The sequence below is a fragment of the Myxine glutinosa genome, chromosome 9 (assembly GCF_964187855.1).
Source record: "Myxine glutinosa chromosome 9, kmMyxGlut1.1, whole genome shotgun sequence".
Classification (NCBI taxonomy): domain Eukaryota; kingdom Metazoa; phylum Chordata; class Myxini; order Myxiniformes; family Myxinidae; genus Myxine; species Myxine glutinosa.
This window is the reverse complement of record NC_136269.1, coordinates 123,320,675-123,347,222: the sequence shown is the minus strand read 5'-3', so window position 1 is coordinate 123,347,222 and position 26,548 is coordinate 123,320,675. Positions and strand designations below refer to the sequence as shown.

General features: G+C 45.0%; 2 pseudogenes; both read right to left on the bottom strand.

Annotated features, from left to right (window-relative positions):
- Positions 1-3,015: 3,015 nt before the first annotated feature.
- Positions 3,016-5,252, bottom strand: LOC144893735 (uncharacterized; annotated as a pseudogene).
- A 64-nt stretch (positions 5,253-5,316) lies between these two features.
- On the bottom strand, positions 5,317-25,434 carry LOC144893734 (uncharacterized; annotated as a pseudogene).
- Positions 25,435-26,548: the final 1,114 nt, after the last annotated feature.

The following is a 26,548-nucleotide window of genomic DNA, read 5'->3' as shown; positions in this document are numbered from 1 at the left end:
TCCACCATAGTTGGATTTATTGACATCCGTTAATCCGTTCTCAAGTTATAACACGACAAACAAACAGACAAACAAACAGACAGACAAATGAAAAATCCGTCAGAGCCCGAGGACTTGTCGGAATGTACTTTTTATCGGCCATTTTGGATCATTAAAAGTAAATAATGACCTCTGCCAAAGTTTAAACGACGTGGGTTTAATCTCAACATGAGAGAATTCCACATAGCTATTTGGGCGGTGTATAAGCTAACAGATCGCTGTCTCCATCGATCTTGCCAAGGCCGTAACACCTATCGGCTCAAAATCCTTTTAACTGTTGACTTGGTAGTTTTTACAATGAAGGAAACACGTATCGGGAGTACATACGACATAGCGATTGTGAATGTGACAGCTCTGAGGTGTCTTTCACTTCGCATCGCAGTGACGGTGAGCACCAACATGGCTGCTGTAAGATTATTATTGAAATTCTAAAGATACTGTTTAGATTTTGATGATTTACATGTGGCATGATTTAACGGATGTTTATATAAATCGTTTAAAATAAAAAAGCCTTCAATTTCTGATATTTTGCCTTTTCATTTGGGCCTCCCCATTGAAGCCCCGCCCATAGGGCGGGTACCAATGCTAGTTAGCAAAAAACGATTTTCACGTTTTGGGTGACCTTGAGTTTGACCTTGGGCCTCGAGAGTTAAAAATTGGGCACAGTCTATTCCAGGGCAAGGCAAATATGTGTGTGAAGTATGGCAATGCTATGTGCAACGATGTAGACGTAGTACTGCGCACAAACAGACAGACAAACATACAGATGAAAAATCGGTCAGAGACCGAGGACTTGCCGGAATGTACTTTTTATCGGCCATGTTGGATCATTAAAAGTAAATAATGACCTCTGCCAAAGTTCAAATGACGTGGGTTTAATCTCTATATGAGAGAATTCCACATAGCTATTTGGGCGGTGTATAAGCTAACAGATTGCTGTCTCCATCGATCTTGCCAAGGCCGTAACACCTTTCGGCTCAAAATCCTTTTAACTGTTGACTTGGTAGTTTTTACAATGAAGGAAACACGTATCGGGAGTACATACGACATAGCGATTGTGAATGTGACAGCTCTGAGGAGTCTTTTGCTTCGCATCGCAGTGACAGCGAGCACCAACATGGCGGCTGTAAGATTAAAATCTGGCTTTAAGCCCCCTCACCACCTAAACCCTTCAACCAAACATATTAACACGCTCCTCCCCCTTCATTCCTGTTCTTCAACGCAAAGCGGTAAAAATTGTTGTATCGCCATGATATTGTTGCGGTTTTATAAATAAAGGCAACCCCCCCCCCCCCCCCCCACCATAGTTAACAACATGTAGCCTCGCATAGTTAGTTATTTCTTATTAAATGTGAAGTATAGTCTCCTTCCCGGTGTTAGTATGCGTTGAGGCAGGAAGGATAATGGTAGGCCTCATTGCAGCCTAAAGTGCCTCGTCATGGGCCTTCGGCCAGGCCTTGCAGGCCCGAGGGAGGAGCTGGAGGGAGTGGCCAGTGAGCAGCGAACAGCCAATGGGAGCTGAAGGGAGTGGCCGAGGGTGACCAATAAGGGGCTGTCACGACACGTGACCCCAGGCGTCCAATGGAGGCCCGTGGAACATTCGAGTGGGGTTCCGGGGGGCTATAAAACCCGGCCCGGACTCCCCGCTCTCTCTCTCTGATTCGCGCCAGGCTCCTGCATATAGACTCTCTGGCAGGCTGACGTTCTCTTGCAGATGCTGGCTGACACTCTCTCTGCCTCACTCTCTCTGCCTCGCTGACCCTGAGATACGCTCCTCGGATTCCTGCTACGTGCACGTCCTTGATAAACGCCCCGGCCGCGAACATCTCCGGCTGTGGTGTCCTGGGGTGGAGCGATCCTTGGGGGTTTCTGTCCAACGAGCCCGTCCAGGCAAACTGCACGAAGCGGCCGCACTTTTTGCGCATTACCCTCTTCCTTCCCTTCCCCGAACGAATGAGGGCCCTTGTCTGGGAACCTAGGTAAGGCCGGTAAGATTCTCCGCTTTGTCCCTTTTCTGTGAATACTGTACATTGTGAATAAATCCTGTGGTTTGGCTTCCAACCTGGCCGTCATCATCCTTTCCACATTGGCCTAGCATCGCCCCAAATTAAAACCGCTCGATCGGGTTCAATAGTGTTAACGGCACGAGTTACGCGACACACAACCGCTCTGGCGTCCAGTATCAGCGTGACTCGTGCAGGGTTCAGTCCCCGTTCTCACAGCTGCGTGTGTTGAAGGTACTCGGGTCGTGACCGTTAACCCTTCTGCGCGTAGCTGCGGGCTCGGTGGCTGGAATTGCTTAGCAATCCGTCCACCACGAGTGTAGTGTGGTTGGCGGCCTCGTGGACTCGGAGATCGAGGGGGAGCATGGCTTAACCACCCCTTAGTACGTCGACGAACCCGAGATCCGCAACAATATATTCTAGCAACGGTACCCGCCCTAAGGGCAGGGTTTCAATTGGGAGGTGCAAATGATTGGGTGACCTTGATTAGGTGACTTTGAGCTTGACCTTGGGCCTAGAGAGTTAAAAATTGGGCACAGTCTATTCCAGGGCAAGGCAAATATGTGTGTAAAGTATGGCGATGCTCTGTGCAACGATGTAGACGTAGTACTGCGCACAAACAGACAGACAAACAGACAGACAGACAGACAACCAACCAACCACCATACTTGCTGGAATTTTTTCCGGCAAGTAACAATCAGGCTCCTTTTATGATATAGATTACATACACACACACACACACACATACATACACACACACACACACACACACACACCCAGACAGACACACACATATACACACACACACACACACACACACACACACACACACACACACACACACACACACACACACACACACACACACACACACACACACACACATTGCGTTGCAATAGTCTCACCCCCTTCAGGGTGAGACTAATAATTATTTGTTTTTAAGATATCTTTTTGTGTCAAAAGGTGTTTCACATTAAAGAAAAGTATCTGATACTGAAGCTTTAAAATTCTGGACTGAATACTGCCCCCTATGGACTGAATACTGCCCCCTATGGACTGAATACTGCCCCAAATGGACAGTCCCCCTATGGACTGAATACTTCCCCCTATGGACTGAATACTGCCCCCTATGGGCTGAATACTGCCCCCCTATGGACTGAATACTGCCCCCTATGGACTGAATACTGCCCCCTATGGACTGAATACTGCCCCCTATGGACTGAATACTTCCCCCTATGGACTGAATACTTCCCCCTATGGACTGAATACTGCCCCCTATGGACTGAATACTGCCCTCAATGGACTGAATACTTCCCCCTATGGACTGAATACTGTCCCCTATGGACTGAATACTGCCCCCTATGGACTGAATACTGCCCCCAATGGACAGAATACTGCCCCCTATGGACTGAATACTGCCCCCCTATGGACTGAATACTTCCCCCTATGGACTGAATACTCTCCCCTCCGGACTGAATACTTCCCCCTATGGACTGAATACTGCCCCCGGTGGACTGAATACTGCCCCCTATGGATTGAACACTTCCCCCTATTGTTACGTGCTCTTCCCCGACCCCCTGGTCATGGTGTACCGCCGAGCCCCGAGAAGAGTCACGGCAGAAAAATGTGTTATTCTGTGTCAAAAATCAATGGTGAAACCACACCAATTGTTACCAACAAACAAATATTGTATTAAAAATCACACAAGAATAACAGTACAACAATAATAGCAATCAAAAGTACAATCAATGTATATCTTATGATGGTACCATCAGCTAGTATAAAGTAACTCACTGTGCTCCAAGTGAGCGTAACAAGAACATTCTCCAATGTCTCTTATTCCCGGCTTCAAGACGAAGTTGATTCGCTCCAGCGATCGCTAGAACAATGTTCAATCGAGACCAGAATCCCGTGCGGATGGCAAGGGAAGTCACACAGCCGAAGCTGTACAAAGGCGCCCTCAATGTGACTGGGAAATCCAAAGGCGCCCTACACGCGACTGAGAGATCACACCCTCGGGTATGGACGAATTAGCCTTCAAAAAGCCACGTCACACACATGCCCCAGATCGACGTCTGAATGCGGTGAGAATTGTCGAAAAGAAACGAAACCGCGGGCGAAGCACAAGTCCTGCGCAAGTCAAAATGGCCGACGGCCCGTACTCGGGTCGAAACGACACGACGATGATTCCTCGGAATCCAACGCCAACCCTGACACGCAGGTGGATCAGTCACAGCGACAACAACTCAGTCGCAGGAATTCCTTTCCCAGGAACCCCGAAAGTTCACTAACGACTTTCTTTCGACAACGTTCTCCCCAGACGTTGAAACGACTCGCTTCTTGTCCGACTTCACTCGCTCCGCCCTTTTTCTCTTCTTCCTCTTCATCGCCGTCCGGTTCCTGTTTCATTTTAAAACATTCCTTTTACCTTTTGACAATAATAATTGCTATTTCCCTCAAACATCAATAATAATAATACATGGAACCAGAAATGTCAAGTGGATGAAAGCCACCACAGCGGAAGTGACGAATCCGTAACACTATGGACTGAATACTTCCCCCTATGGACTGAATACTTCCCCCTATGGACTGAATATTTCCCCTATGGACTGAATACTGCCCCCTATGGACTGAATACTGCCCCCTATGGACTGAATACTGCCCCCTATGGACTGAATACTGCCCCCTATGGACTGAATACTTCCCCCTATGGACTGAATACTGCCCCCTATGGACTGAATACTTACCCCTATGGACTGAATACTGCCCCCTATGGACTGAATACTGCCCCCTATGGACTGAATACTGCCCCCTATTGACTGAATACTTCCCCCTATGGACTGAATACTGCCCCCTATGGACTGAATACTGCCCCCTATGGACTGAATACTGCCCCCTATGGACTGAATACTGCCCCCTATGGACTGAATACTGCCCCCAATGGACTGAATACTGCCCCCTATGGACTGAATACTTCCCCCTATGGACTGAATACTGCCCCCTATGGACTGAATACTGCCCCCTATGGACTGAATACTTCCCCCTATGGACTGAATACTTTCCCCTATGGACTGAATACTTCCCCCTACGGACTGAATACTGCCCCCTATGGACTGAATACTTCCTCGTATGAACTGAATACTGCCCCCTATGGATTGAATACTGCCCCCTATGGACTGAATACTTCCCCCTATGGACTGAATACTTCCCCCTATTGACTGAATACTGCCCCCTATGGACTGAATACTTCCCCCTATGGACTGAATACTTCCCCCTATGGACTGAATACTTCCCCCCTATGGACTGAATACTGCCCCCTATGGACTGAATACTTCCCCCTATGGACTGAATACTGCCCCCTATGGACTGAATACTTCCCCCTATGGACTGAATACTTCCCCCTGTGGACTGAATACTACCCCCTATGGACTGAATACTTCCCCCTATGGACTGAATACTTCCCCCTATGGACTGAATACTGCCCCCTATGGACTGAACACTGCCCCCTATGGACTGAATACTTCCCCCTATGGACTGAATACTTTCCCCTACGGACTGAATACTTCCCCCTACGGACTGAATACTGCCCACTATGGACTGAATACTTCCTCGTATGGACTGAATACTGCCCCCTATGGATTGAATACTGCCCCCTATGGACTGAATACTTCCCCCTATGGACTGAATACTTCCCCCTATTGACTGAATACTGCCCCCTATGGACTGAATACTTCCCCCTATGGACTGAATACTTCCCCCTGTGGACTGAATACTTCCCCCTATGGACTGAATACTTCCCCCTATGGACTGAATACTTCCCCCTATGGACTGAATACTGCCCCCTATGGACTGAACACTGCCCCCTATGGACTGAATACTGCCCCCTATGGACTGAATACTTCCGCCTGTGGATTGAATACTGCCCCCTATGGATTGAATACTTCCCCCTATGGATTGAATACTTCCCCCTATTGATTGAATACTTCCCCCTATGGATTGAATACTGCCCCCTATGGACTGAATACTTCCCCCTATGGACTGAATACTACCCCCTATGGACTGAATACTGCCCCCTATGGATTGAATACTGCCCCCTATGGACTGAATACTGCCCCCTATGGATTGAATACTTCCCCCTATTGATTGAATACTTCCCTCTATGGATTGAATACTTCCCCCTATGGATTGAATACTTCCCCCTATTGATTGAATACTTCCCCCTATGGATTGAATACTGCCCCCTATGGACTGAATACTTCCCCCTATGGACTGAATACTACCCCCTATGGACTGAATACTGCCCCCTATGGATTGAATACTGCCCCCTATGGACTGAATACTGCCCCCTATGGATTGAATACTTCCCCCCTATGGATTGAATACCTCCCCCTGTGGATTGAATACTTCCCCCTGTGGATTGAATATGGATGGATGGGGCCATCAATCCCCCTGTGGATTGAATAATTCCCCCTAGAGTTATGGTTATGGTTACTTTACTGGACATTCTCTCATTCTCTGTCTCTCAGTGTCTTCTTCTCTGTGTCTCTGTTTTTGACTCTGTGTCTCCCTCTGTATTTGTCTCTGTCTGTCACTCTCATTTTCTCTCCAATGGTTTTGTCCTCATATTCCTGAAGTTTAGAAGTCTAAAGTCCAATAGAATATAAAGCAAAGCAAGTGTTTGTTTCTGTGTAATATTGAAGCAAATTGCTGCCATGGCTTCTCATTCAAGCTTCATCTATCGTTATTCATTCTCTTTCTTTCACCCAACGTCTAAGCAGACGACCCTAAGATAAACAATGCCTGGTGTAAGCGACCCTGGCCTCTACCTGTGTCCAATGCTGGCGCCCAATACCTGCCCCCCAAACTCTACATCAGCTTCCCATCTATCCTAACCAGGAATGGCAGGCAGGAGGACTGCAGGAAATGGCAGGCCACGAGGCTCCGGTCCTTCAATCCCATTTGAGCAGCGACCCCTGGGGCCTGTGCTAACCCATGTGCGTCAGGCTCACTATTAGTAGGAAGCTCATTACACAATTTGTTTCCAGTTTGCTCATTTTCAGACAATTTGAGGCTGTTTACAAAAAGTATTTATCCTCCTCCGCGAACCTGCACCCCAAAACTCAGCAATTATTCAAGTCTTTTTGAGCTTGTTGGAAGTTATTGTTGAGAAGTTTGGCTCACTGTGGTTTCTAGTGCATTTCCCTGTCTTGACTCATTCCCATAACTTTTTGTCTTGTCATTTTCCCACCCACATTTCCTCTTTCCTCCAGGCTCTGGCAATTGGCGTTCACGGTCTTATCGCAGGCCCCGTCTGACTGACTGTGGCCTCTGTTGATCCTCCACACATTGCTCCATATGTCTGCAAGACTGTGCTACAATCTTTGGCAAATAGAGAGCAATTACACTTGGCTCAGGTGAGAGTTCCTAAAACAAAATTCACCAATTTGACCTATAATTTCAGTTGAACCAAGGACGTACGGTTTCGAAGCTAAAAACCCAAGCGGTAGTAAAGGCAAAACTCCATTTTGAAATTTTAGAGTCTGTTCATATGAGGCCATGATGGTCCTGGCCTTTGTTATTTTGTCTTCGTTTAGCTGTTCTTGCTTTTCACCTGCCAAAGAATTGCAACAACCGTTGCACAAGCTCAACTGACATTAATTGCTGACATGTGACTCATATTGCCAATTATTCTTCCTCTCTCTCGGTAATTAGTAAGAACTTGCATAATGCTATTTCGAGGGCAGCCATGGGCCATGGCATGGAGGCACCTATGTCATCATCATTAACATATGTTATTCCACATGGAGAGTTCTTTACAATGAGCCATGCCTCAAATTTTTTTTCTATGCAGCGCTTTCCAAGATATAGAGGTGCAAAGTTTTTCGTTTTTTTCCCCAAGATGGCGCCCATACCACGTGACGACCTCTGACGTCATAATTCTCATTTGAAAATTCTACAGGTGGAGTTGCACCTACGGTGAAACTTTCCTGTCAATCGGACCAACGGTTGTAGAGAAAATCATATTTATTCTGTGCGGACAAACAAACAAACAGACAAACAAACAAACAAACGGACTCAAATGCAATACCGTAAAATGGGGTGAATAGGGACAGCAAGGTGAATTGGGACACAAACTGGAAAAAAAGTTCGGAAACTTTTTTCGCTGAAAATTGATAACCATACTGATTTGTTGATATTTGGGTTGAAAGTGTTCTCTTGTTTTTTTAAAAAGCAACTTATAGTCCCTATTAACCCCATATATGGGTTAAACAGGAATAAATAGGATTTTTATGGCTGTCCCTATTCACCCCGTTTTACCCGTTTTACGGGTGAATAGGGACAGTCACTAATACAAAAAAATAATCATCAAGAAACAATCCTGAGTTTCTCTCATGGGGATGTAAACAATCACCCGATATGGTATCTTTCATAAGGAAAGGTAAAATAGCCCAAGGAGTTCTTCACAGGGGAAGATTTCGGTTCTACAGGGTGTTCCAAAAAGACCCGGCCAACTTTTGTTGTCAACGATACCTGGAAATTTTTCATTCGAGATAGTTCGAACGACTAGGGCCCAATAAGGGGGGCAAAAGGTCAACATAGGCCGTGTTTTGTAAAATTGTCAATTTTTATTCGATTGACTTGAAATTTGAAGAGGATTTGCATGTCAGGTAAGGGAATTCAACCAACCATTTGCATGTCAGGTAATCCTTTCGAGGTGAACATAGGTCAAAGGTCAACAATGTATTTTATGGATTTCGCAAGTATCTTGCTATGCATGACATATTTCTTGCTTCTTTGGTTGTCTATTTATCTGTCTGTTTGTGAACAGCATATCTCAAAAGGTTGTGGACAGTGTTACGTGGTCCCCTCGGTGACTACCTGGTCTCGGTGACCCCCGGACCGTGAGAGGACCTTCGCCAGAAAGTAGTATTATATATATGCGCTTTCGCAACGCAATCCCTATGAATTCCACCCAAGAGAAACTGATGTGCAAGGATATATTTCCAGGGTAAGGATATCATACGATTTCAATGATACAATCACGGATATTCCCCGAGCAATCAACAACAAACAACCATCGACAATTCCCAATCCACAATCAATTCCCTATGTGATTAAGATGGCCATCTTATATATGTGTGTCCACTTCTGTACTCACGACCCCCTTTTGGTCTCTGCCCTTCACAATGTCTCTGGGCCCCTCCTGACCGAGATGCTGGTCGGCGTCGCCGCACTCGGGCGGTTGAACGAACCCCGGGTGGACGTGTTTCCACCGGGCAGGTATCGTACCAGGCACCGCGGCTGCAGCCCCTCGTGGCCACGCGAAGCGGGTACGGTAAAGCAAGCCAAAAGCCCCACGCCGCTTGCAAGGCGTGTTAGGCCCCAACGTGCGACCCGTACGCGTCTGTTTAGACGGTGCCGCGAACGGTGCCAGACGCGGGGTCGATGCACGGCCCCACGTCAACTTGACGTCTCCACCGGGTAGGTACACGTCCCGGTAACTCCTCTCGCCAGACGGGCTTCGGAACGCCGCTTTTCCACGCGGCGCAAGGTCGATCCCACCTCTCGTCGGAGCGGGGCGAGGAAGAAGAATACTCGTCGCTTTTCTTCCTCGTGTCTTTTCCTCTTCTGTTTCCGGTCACTTCCGTTTCCGGACACTTTTCAGAAGGGCTCCTGACCCTCCAACCACAACAACCCTTAATCTATTACACATGGATAAGCAAAGACCTGAATGGTAATTCACATACCTTCACATAAATATGTAACACTCCCCCCCTTCAAGAAAGAAAGTTTGAACCCAGCGAAAACTTTCTTTGCCGGCCAATTTGGAGAAACAAACCAGATAACTCAACCCCCCCACATTATCAGTTCCCCCCGGGCACAGTTATCACTTAAAAATAAAGCAACCAAAATTTCACCACAACCCCTCCAGATTACTCCCTCTGGACTAAGCACCAGCAACGACATTGTCCCTGCCAAATCAAACTCCATCTCATGACCCTCTGACTTTGACCGTCAGTTTCTTGTGAATGAAGGTTAAGGGGTTGATCAAAGATCCAAAGTTAAGCAACTCGATAGCACTTTTTCCGGGAGGCCAAGCCGAGTATTCACTACATGGATGCCTTTAGGAACGTGGAGTTCACGGTTAGTCCATGCAGGAAAGTTCTCTACATGGGCACCTTGAGGAACGTGGAGTTCACGGTTAGTCCGTGCATGAAAGTTCACTACATGGACGCCTTTAGGAACGGCGTTCACGGTTAATCCGTGTAGGAATCTTGGCTCGGCGGCTCCGCCGCATTCAGTGCTTCAACTTCTCAGAACTTCCCTAATAATTAGGGTGGGACCACTTGTCCCTGTAGTCCCATGAATAGCGGTCTCCTTCTCGGCCACTACTTTGCCCATCCTTCCTTCGGGAGCGGCCGTAACTCAGGGAGCCTCCATAATAATATTGACTGCGGCCACCACCAAAACTACCGCCCAGTTGTCCTCTCCTGTAGACCTCTCGACGCCTACGAAATGCCTTCCCTACTGTTATGGTCCGACCCTCCAAATCCTTGCCATTCCAATTCTTCTCTGCCTCTCTGGCGTCTTTTGTGCTGGCAAACGTGACAAAGCCGAACCCTCTGGACTGTTGCGTTTCCCAGTCTCTTACCAACCGCACTTCCACCAGCGGCCCATATCTGTTGAAGACAGAGGTCAGAACTTCTTCCTCTGTTTTGAAGTTCAGTCCCCCTACAAATAACTTGGCACTTTTGTCGCCATCCCGAGCTGGTGTGGTGTTATTTTCCCTGCTGGGCTCTTTACCAACCCTCAGGTTACCATAAACTTGACCCCCGGCCAAATCATTCCCGATAACCACAGATACACCCTCTACAGGAAGCGTGGCTTGTAAACCGACGGTGACCGGTCCTGACACCAAATCGGACTCCAAATGGATGACATGAAGGGGAGCACTAACACCGCCCCCGATCCCCTGTAAACGAACACTATCCCCCGTTGCCGTTTCCTCGGACCATGGCAAAATGCCTTCAAGCATTAAAGATTGATGTGCCCCTGTGTCCCTCAATATCCTAACCGGTTTCCGGTTAGTCGAGGCTCCATCCCGTGACACAAACCCCTCTGAAATAAATGGTTGGTAACCCTTTTGATGGCGATTTCTCACAATGACCATTGCATTTGGAGTCGTAATAGTCGGACTCCGCTCTGGGTCTTCCCTTTTCATGCGGTAACAACTGGACATCAAGTGTCCAGGTTTCTTGCAAAAAGCGCAAGTAGGCCCGGAGGAAAAACTCGTGGTCTGCCTCGGGCCCCCCGAACTATAAGTTTGTCTTGGGCCCGCATCCCTCTGATTTCGAACAGGTGGGGTATCATAGTTGTCCCCATAATCATCTCGAGGCCGCCGCCATGTAAGGTCGTTCTCCGCACCGGGTGTTCCATAACTCCCCTGCTGAAGTCTAGGCGAGGAGTTAGGTTTGTGGACCCCTATTCGGTGGGTTAAGGCATAATCATCTGCCATGGTGGCTGCGTCCCACAACTTTGGTACTTTCTTTTCCTGCAGGTACACTTTGATGTCCTCGTGGACACACTGCTGGAATTCCTCCACCAGGATCAAGTCCCGCAATGTTTCGAAGTCTTTCCCGACTCCTTTTGACTCACACCACCGATCAAACATGTTTTCTTTCACTCTGGCAAACTCCACATGGGTCTCACTCTCCCTCTTCCTGGCATTCCTGAATTTTTGCCTGTAAGCTTCCGGAACCAACTCATAGGCTTTGAGGATGTGCTTCTTCAGTACCTCATAATCTGCACATTGGTCCATTGGTAGCGCCGAATAAATTTCCTGAGCTTTCCCCACCAGCACACTTTGCACGAGTATGGTCCAGGCCTCCTCCGGCCAGTTTAATTGTCGAGCCACTTTCTCAAAGTGTGGAAAAAATTTCGCGACTTCCTTTTCACTGAACGGTGGAACCAGCCTCACATGTCTGCCCACATCCCAGGTTTTCTGGTTAGGTGTCGACCCCGTCAGCAAGGGTGGTGCCTCTCCCCGTTCTCTCATTAACTCCAGCTCCTTGAATTTGATTTCTTGCTGAAGCTCCATGTCACGTTCCTTTAATTCCCTTTCCGCTTTTCTCTCCTCTGCTTCGAGGTCCCTTGCAGCTCTCCTCTCCTCTGCTTTTCTCCCTTCTAACCTTTCCTGGAGTTCTCGTTCCACTCTCCTTTCCTCTGCTTGTTTCTCTTCTCTCCTCGCTTCTGCTTTCCTTTCTTCTTCTTTTAACCTTTCCTGGAGTTCTCGTTCCACTCTCCTTTCCTCTGCTTGTTTCTCTTCTCTCCTCGCTTCTGCTTTCCTTTCTTCTTCTTTTAACCTTTCCTGGAGTTCTCGTTCCACTCTCCTTTCCTCTGCTTGCTTCTCTTCTCTCCTCTCTTCTGCTTTCCTTTCCTCTTCTGATCTTTCCTTTTCTGCTTTCCTTTCTTCTTCTGCTCTTTCCTTTTCTGCTTTCCTTTCTTCTTCTGCTCTTTCCTTTTCTGCTTTCCTTTCTTCTTCTGCTCTTTCCTTTTCTGCTTTCCTTTCTTCTTCTTTAATCCGTTCCTGGCTCCGTAATTGCAACTCCAGTTTCCGGAGCTCAACATCTTCTGGTTCTTCGGGTAGCCACTCCCAGGCTAACTCGTCCCATGTTCCTAATCCCACCATAGATTGTATCACCGTGGCCTGCAACTCTGCCTTCCTCAAATTAGTTCGGACCTCCAAGTTAAAATGTTTGGCCAATTTCAAGAGGTCCGACTTTAGTAACGCTCGGAACTGTGCCTCACTCGGGGTTACCACAAAGTTCTGTGCCACAAACGCCATGGTGCCTATCGTTAACACCTGTTAACCTTCACCCAAGACTTTACCCCAATTTCTCAAAAAAATTTACCAACTAATAATTAATTAATAAATTTTAATTAATAAAAAACTATTATTTTATTATGTTATACAATTTTAAATCCCGGACGTAGACCCAATTGCGAAACCGCAAATCGTAATTTGGACGAGCCCCCAATTCTGTTACGTGGTCCCCTCGGTGACTACCTGGTCTCGGTGACCCCCGGACCGTGAGAGGACCTTCGCCAGAAAGTAGTATTATATATATGCGCTTTCGCAACGCAATCCCTATGAATTCCACCCAAGAGAAACTGATGTGCAAGGATATATTTCCAGGGTAAGGATATCATACGATTTCAATGATACAATCACGGATATTCCCCGAGCAATCAACAACAAACAACCATCGACAATTCCCAATCCACAATCAATTCCCTATGTGATTAAGATGGCCATCTTATATATGTGTGTCCACTTCTGTACTCACGACCCCCTTTTGGTCTCTGCCCCTCACAATGTCTCTGGGCCCCTCCTGACCGAGATGCTGGTCGGCGTCGCCGCACTCGGGCGGTTGAACGAACCCCGGGTGGACGTGTTTCCACCGGGCAGGTATCGTACCAGGCACCGCGGCTGCAGCCCCTCGTGGCCACGCGAAGCGGGTACGGTAAAGCAAGCCAAAAGCCCCACGCCGCTTGCAAGGCGTGTTAGGCCCCAACGTGCGACCCATACGCGTCTGTTTAGACGGTGCCGCGAACGGTGCCAGACGCGGGGTCGATGCACGGCCCCACGTCAACTTGACGTCTCCACCGGGTAGGTACACGTCCCGGTAACTCCTCTCGCCAGACGGGCTTCGGAACGCCGCTTTTCCACGCGGCGCAAGGTCGATCCCACCTCTCGTCGGAGCGGGGCGAGGAAGAAGAATACTCGTCGCTTTTCTTCCTCGTGTCTTTTCCTCTTCCGTTTCCGGTCACTTCCGTTTCCGGACACTTTTCAGAAGGGCTCCTGACCCTCCAACCACAACAACCCTTAATCTATTACACATGGATAAGCAAAGACCTGAATGGTAATTCACATACTTTCACATAAATATGTAACAACAGATTCAGACGAAATTTGGTGGACAGGTTGGGTAAGTGACAAGGACAAGTCGATCAGGTTTTGGTTCAGATCCGAATCCTGATCCGACATGTCAGTGGGACACAAAACCTAAAACTTCTAGTTTTGTTTTGTGTTGATCCGTTTTATGTTGGAGCTCCTCCATGAGCCTCGACTTTGAAAACAAAATAAGCAATAAAGAGTATCCTGTGTACATAAATCCCGATTGGAACGGATACGGAGTAATGGATATGTGTGTGGTACACTCAATATGTAACAAGCGTTACGCCTAGGTCCCCCGTTGGTGAAGTGATGTGAGCTGACAAAGTGGAAGACGCAAGGCGGCCATCTTGGATTTTGACGTGGCGACCGAATTTTCAATAGCGTTCTTCCTTATGCCTAGATACACCCACAAACCAGATTAGAAGTTGGTACTTCGCTTATTTTTCAAGATAATCCGCTCACAAGGTTCAGAGATACATGGCGGTGGCCATCTTGGATTTTGACGTGGGTGGGTGGCACCCACACACCAAATTCGAATTCGGTCCTTCGCTTACGCACGCACGCACGTCCGCACTCATGCACGGACGGACGCACGCACGCACGGACGGACGCACTGCACGGACAGACCTGATAACTAACGGACACGCACTGCATGGACAGACCTGATAACTGATAACTAACGGACACGCACTGCACGGACAGACCTGATAACTAACGGACACGCACTGCACGGACAGACCTGATAACTAACGGACACGCACTGCACGGACAGACCTGATAACTAACGGACACGCACTGCACGGACAGACCTGATAACTAACGGACACGCACTGCATGGACAGACCTGATAACTAACGACGCACTGCACGGACAGACCTGATAACTAACGGACACGCACTGCACGGACAGACCTGATAACTAATGGACACGCATTGCACGGACAGACCTGATAACTAACGGACACGCACTGCACGGACAGACCTGATGACTAACGGACACGCACTGCACGGACAGACCCCTGATAACTGATAACTAACGGACACGCACTGCACGGACAGACCTGATGACTAACGGACACGCACTGCACGGACAGACCCCTGATAACTGATAACTAACGGACACGCACTGCACGGACAGACCTGATGACTAACGGACACGCACCGCACGGACAGACCTGACAACTAACGGACACGCACTGCACGGACAGACCTGATGACTAACGGACACGCACCGCACGGACAGACCTGACAGACCTGATAACTAACGGACACGCACTGCACGGACGGACCTGATGACGCCAGGTTTTGTAAATCAAATGCACCTATTGCAGGTGGGGGAGGCGAATGCAAACGTGACGAAGTTCGATGTGAGACTCGACCCCGAGGGCTGACGTTGGGCTGTCAAACCCTGTTACTGCATCCACGTCACAACACGACGAACTGCGCCGGTAATTTCACCCGACGACGTCATTATTGCTGTCGTGCTAATTGTTCATAATTGCTCCGTTGCAGAGCAGCCCAGGTACAGCCCCGTACCTGTCTGCGCAGCTTCAAGCCGAGCCAGGGACCTGGAGCTCATAGCAGCGACTCTGTCTGTCAGGAAGCCCGCGAACTCCAGGTCAATGGCCTAATTAGGCCTCTGTACAATTGTACCGCCATCACTTTGTGTGATTCACTGTTTAAATAGATGAGAACAAAAAATAAATAAATAAAGGTTTGCAAACGAATGATGCGTGAGCACATTATTTAATAATTAATATATATATATATATATATATTAATAATATATCATTATATATTAATAGCACTCTAATAAATCTTAACCATGACGTTTGTTTTCCATTGATGATAGAATACATTATTACATGAACTGTTATGAAATGATGTTTCACAAGTTCTCATTCGATCCCGAGCAGCACGCGCATCACACACCTATCAAAAGTAACTTAATCCACACATTTCATTTAACTTCAATTTTATGACACAAAATTCACATTGTAATTTTTATAGAGTTCATAGAACATCTTACCCCGGATAATCTTGAGACAAATGATATGGTCTTTCCAAAAGTCTTCCTCTGCGTTTCCGAGCACCATCTAGATTTCCGAAGAGCCAAATCTCTATGTTCGCGAACTCTGGGAGCACGGGCGGCAAACTTGATTGGTCGAGACGGCGCAAAATGGTCCGATATTTGGTCCAAGTGCTGCAAAACTGACAGTTTTTGAAAGTGCCAAAAAGGTGATTTGTGTTCTTCAGTGCACAGGTAATTCAACTGGAATAAAAAAAAAAATTTTTGGGAACTTTACCGCTGTTGATGCACCGTCTTTTACACCACCATATCAAACACATTACATTAGTTATTAGTGCCTGTTGTTTGTGTCCTTTGTGACTTGAAAAATTAAATAAAAATCACATATCCTGATCCGGATCTTCACCAAAATCAAATCATTTCGTCCTCGTCACACACCCAACCTCTCCACCAAATTTCGTTAGTCTGAATCTGTCCATAACGTTTTGAGATATCCTGCTTACAGATAAGCAAACGGACAGACAGACAAGATTGAAAAGCTAACCTTCATCCACCTTCATCAGCAGAGGTAATAACGCACTTGCAGCTTTAGTCAGAGTCCTCTGCTGTGGACGTTCAGGATGCTAAACATGGTAAATCAGGATCAATGAGGTTAAGCAAGCGGTGAGGAGTGGGGGAAATATCATTTCCTTGTAGGACACCTTGCCCCTTCTTTACTCCATTTCACATCTTTCTAAACAGAAAAGTTTGTCCGAAATATACCAGGATCACCGATTGCCTTTCCGAAAGGGAAAAACAGTTTCTCGAGGAGGTTTTTGAGTGATGACGTCACAAAGCAATTGTGACGTCATCATGGGAGTGGGGGAAATATAATTTCCTTGTAGGACATCTTGCCCCTTCTTTACTCCATTTCACATCTTTCTAAACTGAAAAGTTTGTCCGAAATATACCAGGATCACCGATTGCCTTTCCTAAAGGGAAAAACAGTTTCTCGAGGAGGTTTTTGAATGATGACGTCACAAAGCAATTTGTGAGCTTACTACACTGGATCTATCTCGTCTAATTGCTGTCGTTTGTGTTGTTAGTCACATCGTAAATCTGTGTCCCATCTTGTGTGTTTTTACCTGATCCATTTTGTATCGATGTTGAGTTTGTGTTCGTCTAGACCTTAGTTAGGTGCGTGCTCGTCAGTTATTCTATCAACACTTTTAACCCACCGTTCTTATTACCTCCGCCACCAAAGGTGGATGGAGGTTATGTTTTCACCCCTGTCTGTTTGTCCATTTATCCATTTGTGTCATGTGTGGATTCCAGGATAAATGTGATGTTAGGGAAATACCTAGTAGGTTTATTGTATCACACGGTGCAATTGTGGAGCTTTCAAAGGAGATATCTCAAATATGTTTGTGAACAAAATATCTCAAAAAGTTGTGGACGGATTCGGACGAAATTTGGCAGAAGGATAGTGTATATGACAAGGATGAAATGATTAGATTTTGGTGAAGATCCGGATTCGGATCCGGCTACTAGAATTTTTAAAGTGATTCTTCACCATTGGGAGATCGGGCCAAAAACGATACATAGCGGAATATCTCGAAAAGTTATGGACGGATTTGGACGAAAATTTGTGGACCGGTTGAGTGTCTGACAAGGACGATTCGATTCGATTTTGGTGAAGATCGGAATATGGATTTGGATATGATAATTATTTAATTTTTTAAGTGATTCTTCACCATTGAGTAATAGGGCTAAAACCAACATATAGCAGGGTATCTCAAAAGGTTATGGACGGATTTGGCCGAAACCTGGTGGACAGGTTGTGTGTGTGACAAGGAAGAATAGATTCAATTTTGGTGAAGATCCGGATCCGGCTAGTATAATTTTTAAGTGATTCTTCACCATTGGAAGATGGGGCCAAAAACGATACAAAGCAGAATATCTCAAAAAGTTGTGGACGGATGATTTTGATTAAATGCGATTCTGTATTGTGATTTTTTGGTCTACTCTGGGATACAAAACGTAAACTGTTCACAAGGCGGAGGTATGCTCTCTACTGAGTGTCGTTCTAGTTTATTCCACACTCAGCGGCTGAAGGAGGAAAGACTTTATTCATTAGAAAGGAGGTGATTACTTGGGGATCTGATCGAGATGTTTAACATGATGAAGGGTAAAGACAAAATAAGTGTGGAAAGGTTTTTCATAAAAATTGATAATGGTCGCAGCTTGAGAGTAAAGCGGAGACTTAGGATGACATCAAGGTGAGGGTCAATCACTAGGAGAGTTGTTAATACGTGGAAGTGTCTTCCTCCAAAGGTAGTGGCAGGAGGAAAGGAACTTTGGCGCAAGGAGGAAGCCAGTTGTCCCATCATGCATGTGATACACCGACCCCAGAAACCATCACCCAAATGGAATTAGTTATAGGTATCTAGAAGAATTGGGAATAGAGCGGTACATGGATATTGGTAGATATACGTATCCATGCTGGGTCTGATGGTCTCCTGTGTTTAACTTCCTTGTATTTACTTGCAGGTGACTGTGTTCTCTCTGTGTTCTTTCTCTTACTCTTTCTCTCTTTTCCTTTCTCTTTCTCTTTTTCTTTCTCTTTCTCTTTTTCTTTTTCTTTCTCTTTTCCTTTCTCTTTCTCTTTTTCTTTCTCTTTCTCTTTTTCTTTTTCTTTCTCTTTTTCTTTCTCTTTCTCTTTTTCTTTCTCTTTCTCTTTTTCTTTCTCTTACTCTTTCTCTCTTTTCCTTTCTCTTTCTCTTTCTCTTTTTCTTTTTCTTTCTCTTTTTCTTTTTCTTTCTCTTTTTCTTTTTCTTTGTCTTTCTCTTTTTCTTTGTCTTTCTCTTTTTCTTTCTCTTTCTCTTTCTTTCTCTTTTTCTTTCTCTTTTTCTTTTTCTTTTTCTTTTTCTTTTTCTTTCTCTTTTTCTTTCTCTTTTTCTTTTTCTTTCTCTTTTTCTTTCTCTTTCTCTTTTTCTTTCTCTTTTTCTTTTTCTTTTTCTTTTTCTTTCTCTTTTTCTTTCTCTTTCTCTTTTTCTTTCTCTTTTTCTTTTTCTTTTTCTTTTTCTTTCTCTTTCTCTTTTTCTTTTTCTTTCTCTTTTTCTTTCTCTTTCTCTTTTTGTTTTTCTCTTTCTCTTTTTCTTTCTCTTTTTCTTTCTCTTTCTCTTTCTCTTTTTCTTTCTCTTTCTCTTTTTCTTTCTCTTTCTCTTTTTCTTTCTCTTTTTCTTTTTCTTTTTCTTTGTCTTTCTCTTTCTCTTTTTCTTTTTCTTTCTCTTTTTCTTTTTCTCTCAAGACATATTCCAAGAGGCACTCTTTTTCTTTCTCTTTCTCTTTCTCTTTCTCTTTTTCTTTTTCTTTCTCTTTCTCTTTTTCTTTCTCTTTCTCTTTTTCTTTCTCTTTTTCTTTCTCTTTTTCTTTTTCTTTCTCTTTTTCTTTCTCTTTCTCTTTTTCTTTCTCTTTTTCTTTCTCTTTTTCTTTCACTTTCTCTTTCTCTTTCTCTTTTTCTTTCTCTTTTTCTTTCTCTTTCTCTTTTTCTTTCTCTTTATCTTTTTCTTTCTCTTTATCTTTTTCTTTTTCTTTTTCTTTATCTTTATCTTTTTCTTTCTCTTTTTCTTTTTCTTTCTCTCTCTCTCTCTCTCTCTCTCTCTCTCTCTCTCTCTCTCTCTCTCTCTCTCTCTCTCTCTCTTTTCCTGTTCGGTCATTCCCTTGCCTGTTGTGTCCACGATCCTAGAGTTTGTATTACTAAATATCAAAAGTTCAAGATAAGCAAAACTCCAGGATATGATAGTTCCTAATGCAAGTCTGCTGAAGGCAGTAACTGAAGTCCCAGCAGATATATTGAATGGACTGATTAAGACGGGACAGATATCAAGGGATTTCTAGGTAGCGAACATATTACCTACATTAAGGGAGGATTCAAAGGAAGTGGGGAAAGGTATTCAGAACTGTAATTAGGCATTCAGTAAAGCAACATCTGGAACAGGTTTGATATTATTAGATACAGCCAGTGTGGGTTCATGAAAGGTGTATCTTGCTTAATGAATTTACTGATTTTTGTTTTTGAAGGGGTAACAAGTTTGCTCGATAGATAGATTATATTGGCCATGTTGGGATTACTCAGAAACCTTTTATTATTTAGCATTCTACGTACGAGGTTTTCGGCAAAGATGATTGCCTCCGGCCTAGTAAGGAGACTGGCAGACTGGATGGAGAATTCGTTCAAAAAGAAAACTGAAAACTCTGGGTTGGCCTGCTTGGTGAACTGTTTGAGGACAGAGCTCATGAGGCTGGGATCTCAGGTTCAAATTACAAATGCTATATGGTTTTTTTGTATACATGATCGAGGCTCGTGGAAGAGTGAGAGCTGAATGGAAGGGCACAAAATGGAAAGGGGGAATCACCAACAGCAGAGTAGAGGTGAGAGTGAGATCAAGGGGAGGGGGAGGGAATAGGAGTTTGGTAGAAGAGTCACAATAACCTGGAAAAGGGAGTGCTTGGGAATGGAGGTAGAATGAGGTAGAAGCGATCATGAGTATGGATGGGGGATGACCTGAGGCAGAGGTGGACAGCTGTCTTGGATCCGTGGAGGGAAGAATGGGACTGAACAGACTGGGGAAGTTGGTTCCACAGGTGAGAGAAAAGAGGAACAGAGATGAGCAGTCAGCCTGGACTTAGGGAGTTTAACAATAAGAAGGTTACTGGCAGACCATGTGTGCCCTGTGGAAATCCGGGATGGACGGAGCCAAGAGAGGGCAGTTATGGTGCAAGACCAAAAAGGAGGTGGGAAAATAGAGAGGCCACAACCTGTCTGCGATGCGAGAGTAACAGGCCTAGATGCTCAGCTTCGTCGTGGGAGATCCCAATGATTTTGAGGGTGTTGCATTGTGTGACACTAATAACGGCAAGGTGTGAGGCAGGGACACCAGCCCAAAGGGTGGAGCAGTACTCCATCAAACTGTAAATGAAGGTCTTATACTGTAGGTTGTCAAAAGTTCAGACTGCCAAAGGAAAGACCTTTCCATGACAATTTGTAGGCCATCTTGGAAATATGGTCTGCCCAAGAAATATCATGGATGATGGTGAGGCCCTAAGGTTTTGAGTGACTTAACATCTTCAATTGGTTTGTTTAAGAAGTAGAAGGGTGGGTTGTCAGATGGTCCTTTTGGAGAGTCAGGGTGAGTGTGTGGGATTTGTCAGGATTGAAAGACATATTCCAAGTATTGGTTTGCGCATAGTCTGCTGATGTCTGCTGATGTCTGGTAATCTATCATACTAAAATACACAATTGGGTGTCTGTCTGTCTGACGATTTTTTTTAGCTTTATCGTGGTGTTTTTTCAAAACCGCTTCTAATAACAAAAGTAACTAGAACGCAACTCAGTGGAGAGCATACCTCCGCCTGGTTGGCCATCTCACTCAATGGTGAAGAATCACTTAAAAAATTGTACAAGCTGGATCCGGATGTGGGTCTTCACCAAAATTAAATCGAATCGTCCTTGTCACACACACACAACCTGTCCAGCAAGTTTCGTCCAAATCCGTCCATAACTTTTTGATATATCCCGCTATGTATCATTTTTGGCCCTATCTCCCATTGGTGAAGAATCACTTAAAAAATTAAATAATTCTCATATCCGAATCCATATTCAGATCTTCACCAAAATCGAATCGAATCGTCCTTGTCAGACACCCAACCTGTCCACCAAGTTTCGTCCAAATCCATCCACAACCTTTTTAGAGACCCTGCTATGTATCGTTTTGGCCCTATCTCCCAATGGTGAAGAATCACTAAAAAAATTAAATAATTCTCATATCCGAATCCATATTCAGATCTTCACCAAAATCGAATCGAATCGTCCTTGTCACACACACCCAACCTGTCCACCAAGTTTCGTCCAAATCCATCCATAACCTTTTTAGAGATCCTGCTATGTATCGTTTTGGCCCTATCTCCCAATGGTGAAGAATCACTTAAAAAATTAAATAATTCTCATATCCGAATCAATATTCAGATCTTCTCCAAAATGAAATCAAATCGTCCTTGTCACACACACACAACCTGTCCAACAAATTTCGACCAAATCCATCCATAACTTTTTGAGATATCCTGCTATGTGTCGTTTTTGTCCCAATCTCCCAATAGTGAAGAATCACTTTTAAAATTTAAGTAGCCGGATCCGAATCCGGATCTTCACCAAAATCTAATCATTTCGTCGTTGTCACATACACTACATCTCTGCCAAATTTCGGCCGAGTCCGTCCACAACTTTGTGAGATATCTTGTTCACAAACGGACAGACAGGGGTGAAAACATAACCTCCATCCACCTTTGGTGGCGGAGGTATTAACAATGCCAATGATAATAGCATAATACTAATGTTATTACAAATCAATATTAATAATAATAATAATAATATCCCCCCCTCTCCAAGGGGCGTTTCCACCTTGAGCAAACGAGGTGTTAACGTGTATAAATAGCTTATCGTGGTGTTTCATGGGAGCAACGGCCTCTGCCAGAAGTAAAAATGTTATAAACCACAAACACGTATGATTACCTTTTTGAAACAGTTGCTACTGCTGTTTAACACTAAAGTGAAAGAAATTTGGAGGAATCCGCATCTGATCGTAGATCTACTGTCGTCTATATACCCCACAAGGGTTAATAACATGACCCTTCCTGCCGCTTCGGTGGCGTTTTTCCAAGGCGGCTTCTAATAACAAAAGTAATAACAACACTATTTGATAATAGCAAAATATTAATGTTATTAGAAAACAAATTCCTCCCTCCCCAAGGGCTTTTGTGACTTGCGATATTGCCACCTCCCTCCCATGACACCCTAACGGAAGTACATTTTATTATCAGGAATTTAGAATGGTGAGGCACGGTATGATCTTTTCAATGACCTGATTTAACATAAGTTATAGTAATAATAATTGCCAATAATAATACTAAGGATAACAACATGACTCCACGTGCCGCTCCCGTAGTGAGTGGGTGCACTAGTATCATAAAAGGAGCTGTCTGTCTGTCTGTCTGTCTGTTTGTCATGTTATAACTTGTGAACGGATCATCGGATTTCAATAAATCCAACTACAGTGGATTCAGGGAATTCTCGGGAAGGTTTGCGACACCTAATTATTATTTATTTATTTTAATTGGGTACATGGGCACGCGTGGCGAAACTGCAAACGCCAACTGGCGATGCTGGTTATCACTGCACAGAGGGCAGGATCTCCCAGGATTTCCTTTTTAGCTCACCTGGACTTTAGTCCGGTGAGCTTATGTGATTGAGCAGTGTCCATAGGTAAGTCAGTCAATGATTGAGTGAGTGAGTGCGTAAACACTTCAGTCATTATCGCTTGAACCAAACACGATTTTGATGAAACTTGGCCACAAACTTTGTATCTGATGCCGAACGAAGGTTTATTGGCCACATCAAAATCTGCGCTCATTATGAGGGTCTACTGGGGGCTCATGCATTGACCCCCAAAAGAGGTATTTTCTCTCCTCTCAGAAACTACACACATGATTGTGACGAAACGTGACTACAGCCTTCATCAACCGCGATGTATCAAAGTTTGCTCACGGCAGAAAAATATCAACGTCTAAGGAGGTCTGCTGGGGGTTTGAGTGACTGTTGCGCCTGATCCAGGTGAGCTTCAGGACCCGAGGTCCTATTTTTGTTCCATAGATTAGTCATCACAACTATGCCGAGGAAAGGGAAAGCCCCATTTTTGTAGCATTTATGCAAAGGCAGGGATGAGGAGACCTCAGAGTTTGTATCTTACCATGGCCTGTGCCTAATATACGTAACCCAGACAATTTGATCAATACAAAAGAAAGAAGAGAGGGCGAGGGGGAGAGGGAGAAATCATTTTTATTTTGACCTTCCTCTTCGTGTTGTATATTAATTGCAAATCAAAATCTAAAAATTCTGTGATGAATATCCTATTAACAATCTCCTCGCTCTCTGAGTTTATGGCTAGCCCGGTATTTATACACCACCTAATTTTATTTTTTTCCCCATTAACTTTTAATTAAATCTTTTTTTATGCAATTACAGTCACCACAGGCAGGTTGGTGGTCTTTCTGTCTTCTACCGACTCCTCTCTGGCCTTGCTCCCCCAGCTCTATCTGTGCTGCCCCCCCCAAATATTCCTACAGGTCGCAAAAGATCTGCCAGCAACCTTCTTATGGTGAAACTGCCAAAATCAAGACTCTCTGCTCACCTTCACTCTTTCATTCCTCTTTTCTCCCGCCTCTGGAACAAACTCCCTCACTCTCTTCAATCCCACTCCTCCCTCCAGGTCTTTAAAACAGCTGTTCACCACCATCTCTTATCTTGCCCCATCCAAAACTTTGATCTCTTCTACCCCCGTTAATTCACCCCAAATCCAATTTTTTTTGAAATACCGACTTCTTTCCTGGACGTTCTAGCAGTGTCCATGTGTTTTTTAACCTCTCCCAATCCCAGCCCCCACCACCGCCTTCCCATGCCTCCCTCCCACAGATCTCCCGATGTCCCTGTTCTCTGCTGTTGTACTTGTGTGCTTCCCTCTCTCTCCCCCCATCGTGTCTCCCGCTCCCTTTATTGTACGTTTTGTGTGTCCGTTTTTTTGTGATTGATGTTAGCTCTTACACGAGCCTCGAGCTTGTATCCCCCCCCAAAAAAGAAAAAGAAAAAAAAAAGTGATATTCTCGTCAGCGAAGTGACGGTCTTATGTTCCAGTTGTTAGAAAAGTACCTTGATGTGTTCTCATGTCTTCATCCCGGAAGGAATGCACGTCAGAGCTCCTCCATAAACCTTTGAAAAGAACAGGAAGCAGATATATATATATAATTAAATGCTGCTATCCTGTGCACCAGAACTTTCACATTGATGTTGAAAATCCCACAGTATGTACATTTCAAAATGAATAGGTCACCCAATGCAAGTATACGTCATCCTAGCTAACCTTCCTTTACCCTCATCACTTATACCTTGTCCTAATCACCTCATTTGCCCACTTTGCCCACCCACAAGTGAAAATAAATAAATAAATAATACCCAGTAAATAAATTAATAATATTGCCACTTTCAGCTCTTGCACTGAAGAACACACGTATAGATTTTTGTTGCACCTGATATGCTGGACTGCCTGTTTTGAAATACAAGTGGAATGCAGTGGCGCCCACTAGAACAGGTGTGTGTGGCGGCGCCGGGGAATTGTCGACTCGTTCATACCTGTGTATAATAGCATAGGTATGAGAGCTGTAAGCCTCATTGGTGTTCATGCTGATGTTATTTTCAATTGCAGACGAAGAAAAACTCATCATTCCCATTGTAATGATTTGTCCAGTAGCTTGGAATTCAGCGAGTATGGCAATCTCCAAGTTCACAGGAAAACCGGATGGAAGATCCAAAACCATGTACAGGTGGAGTAAAAATGTTTTCATGATGTGGAAATCAGTACGGTGACGAACACCAGATCATTTCTCACCTGAAACTAAGGGTTGTGTCTGCTTTTGTTTGGCTGTCATACTGAGTGACAAAATTAAGAGAAAACAAGTCAGTAGGAGGGCATTCAAGGTCACCTGAAAAATGGTTCAGGGCTGCAGGATGATAGGTTACCACAATTAATACATGATACATAGATAGTGTGTAGAGTGCAAGGGAAAGGTGGGCAGGGGATGGAGGTGATGAAGTTGGAGAAGAGGTGTCTGTGTATATACATATATTTATACATGATCCCAGATTGAGTTGTTAAATTTCTCGATGAGTTCATCTCACATGCACTTACACATACACACACTCACATCCGGGGTCTGCCGAGCAGGCACATAAGGCATCGGCCATTAAAAGGCTTGCAGTGTTAGTGTGAGAAAGTTCTGTGGATATCCCGGAGACTCAATAGCTCAGTGCGCTGTCACCGCGTAAGTGATGAGGTCTTTAGATTTGAGTGCCGAGTTGAGTCAGAATTTTTTCACACGAGCTCCATGTGGGAATTTATTCCTGTTTGTTAAATTGCATATATATATATATATATATATATATATATATATATATTGTTGCGGTTTTGAGTTTGTACAGTGAGTTTTAATAAAGGTTAAAATTACCCCCTCATAGTTAGTCACACAAGCAACATGTAGCCTCGTGATCGTATAGTTATGTCTTAGTATTTGTGAGCTTAGTTCCTTTCCATTGTTAGTTCTGCATTGAAGTAGAGTCAGGAGAATAGGCCCTACTGCCACCGACTATACAGCGTCCGTAGCCTCATGCCCTTTTGCGCTAACGTTGGTTCATTTTGGGCGAGTTAACACGAGGCAGGCTAGGAGGACCAGGGCGGAGCCGAGGGCGGAGCGGCAGAAGCGCTGACGGTAAGCACGAGCCGCCAATCAGGGCTCAGAGGTGGTAGCAGTGGCGTTTGCGTCACAGGGCGTGGTGAGAAGGTTCGAGAGGGATCCAGAAGGTTCGGGGCCGTAGCTATAAAACCCGCTGCGCAAAGCCCTCGAAAGGACTCGCAGATGAACGAAGGACTCGATG